The sequence below is a fragment of the Trichomycterus rosablanca genome, chromosome 14 (assembly GCF_030014385.1).
Source record: "Trichomycterus rosablanca isolate fTriRos1 chromosome 14, fTriRos1.hap1, whole genome shotgun sequence".
Classification (NCBI taxonomy): domain Eukaryota; kingdom Metazoa; phylum Chordata; class Actinopteri; order Siluriformes; family Trichomycteridae; genus Trichomycterus; species Trichomycterus rosablanca.
Window position 1 is genome coordinate 29,262,873 of NC_086001.1, and position 2,774 is coordinate 29,265,646.

Below are 2,774 nucleotides of genomic sequence, written 5' to 3' on the forward strand. Positions count from 1 at the left end.
AAACAATCTGAATATATTAACCTAATAATATTAAATAACATAATAAAATAAAAAGAACAACAAATGCAACATAAATGTAAAAGAAACAAACAAGAAAACCCTTTACCTTCCTGTTAGAATCCTGGCAGCCACTTTAACAAAGCTGGCGTCTCCAGCAGGTCGTTTCTAATGAAGAACGTGCAGAAGATCCTTCTTACCAAGTGACTCAGCTACAAGTCTAGAGTTTAGTCCTTAAATAGAGCTGAGGACAAAGACCCAAGACGAGTTCAAAACTCTGCATTGGTCAATCATCAGACAACTATTCACACCTTCTTGTGTGAAGTACTAGCTCATTATCTATGGAACGTGTGCAAATGAACTAGATGAAGACACAAAGCATGATGGGTGAAGTCAAACTACACCTATTTATCTGAGTAGAGAAGTTATTTACATTTAATCCTAAACACAAACAAGGAATTGAAAGGCTATTCTGTAAAGTGAAATGACATGAACTTAAATAAAGCTTTTATGATAAGAATCTTGTCACAAATGACCCTGAAGTTACGCCTCCGCGCCAGAGGAGGTCACCCTCGCCTCAATTTTGAATCGCTCACCTGTTACTCGTGATCTCATTTAGCAAGGTATATAAGGATGCTGCACCTGAGCTGAGGTGCAACGTCTTGTTGGTTATACCTCAATTCGAAGCGTGAGCGATCTATCTATTGTCAGTGTGTTTAGTTTGAGCCGGTTTTTGACTTAGCTTTTGTGTAACGACTACGATTATCGGATTTGCCCTTTTCTGTATTGTTTGTCTGTAAGTACCTGTTTGTATCTTGAAGTAAACCTGCATTTGGATCCCTACTACCCTGGTCTCGCGTGACATAAGACGTTGCCTATTATGGATCCAGCAGGGTTTGAACAACGGTTGGAAAGCCAAGAACAAAAGCTCAACGAGTTGGTTCAGCTGGTGCAGGGTTGGATGCAACAGTATTCACCACCCGTACAACAACCTCCGGTTGTCAACGAACCACCAGTTTCGGCCGAAGCCCTGGCGAACGCAACCCCGTCCTCGGATTTCATCGCTGTTCCTGAGCGTTACGACGGCACCCCGGAGAGTTGCGTGAGTTTTTTGATGCAGTGTAACATATATATTAACCATAACGCTGCTAAATTTCGTTCGGAGACGGACAAAATTGAATTTGTAATGTCCCTGCTAACCGGGAGGGCTAGAGAATGGGTTACAGCTCTTTGGTCGGCTAACAGTGAAATATTACGCTCAGAAACACAGTTCCTGGAGCAGTTTAAAGCCGTGTTTAATCACCCCGAAGCCGGAAAGGAGGTGGGTTTTCGTTTGATGGAACTCAAACAGGGCACTCGTTCTGCAGCTGCTTATGCTCTAGATTTTCGCACGTTGGCCGCGGGCAGTGGATGGAGCGAACCAGCCTTATTGACAGTTTTCCAGAGAGGTCTGAGGGAGGATCTTCAGGCAGAATTGGTTTTTCGCACAGATAATAAGACACTGGACCAAGTTATTCAAACCGCTATCTCACTTGATAACCTGTTGAGAGGAAAACGCAGGATGACAAGGGAGACAAGACCACTCCCCAGTAACCTTCACTTCGAACCCGATCCAGAGCCAATGCAGGTGGGAGGAGCCCGTTTGACCCCGAGGGAGAAACTCCGACGGCGTCGCGAGGGTCTGTGTTTGTATTGCGGCCAGGCAGGTCATATCTGCGCAACTTGTCCTACACGTCCCAGTTATTCTGGGACGACAGGGGTAAGTGTATCACCCCTATCATCTACCGTTAATCAAATGGTATTATCTGTTCAGCTGGCTTGGGGTTTAGGTAATGTATTTGTGTCAGCCCTTATAGATTCTGGGGCTGCAGGTAACTTCATGGACTCTGGCCTGGCTAAAGGACTCCAGATACCCTTGAGAAGAATGGCTTCATCACTCCAGGTTAAGGCTTTGGATGGACGTCTTTTGGGCAAAGGGACGGTTTCTCAAGTCACAGAAGAACTGGTGATCAAGATAGGTCTGTTCCATGAAGAAAAACTCTCTTTTTTAATCATAGACTCCCCTGAACACCCCGTCATATTGGGATATTCCTGGTTAGCTGTACATGACCCCCTGATCTCTTGGAAATCAGGAGAGATAAAGGAATGGAGTGACACTTGTAAGTTACAATGCATGTCCATCCCTTGTTTTGCCACTTCCATAGAAAGCCCGGACGTGAACAAAACTGTGTCGATTCCTCAATGTTATTATGATCTGAAGGATGTTTTCAGTAAGGAACGGGCTGCACAGTTACCACCACATAGGCCTGGGGACTGTGGTATTGACTTGCTACCGAACACGGTGCCACCCCGCAGTAGAGTATATCCTCTATCAGAACCTGAAACGTTAGCCCTAGAAAATTACATAGAGGAAGCTCTAGCGTTGGGCCATATTAGACCTTCTACCTCCCCTTCTACCTCCCCTGTTTTTTCTTTGTAGAGAAAAAGAATGGTGGCCTCCGTCCCTGCATAGATTACAGGGGCCTTAATGCCATCACCGTAAAATACCCCTATCCCTTACCTCTAGTACCGTCCGCCCTTGAGAAACTCAGAAAGGCGAACATTTTCACCAAACTGGATCTTAGAAGCGCATATAATCTAATCCGTATCAGAGAGGGCGACGAGTGGAAAACGGCTTTTGTGACCACTAGAGGGCACTACGAGTATCTGGTCATGCCATATGGGCTAGCTTGCGCCCCCTCTGTGTTTCAAGCTTACATGAACGAAGTGCTCAGGGA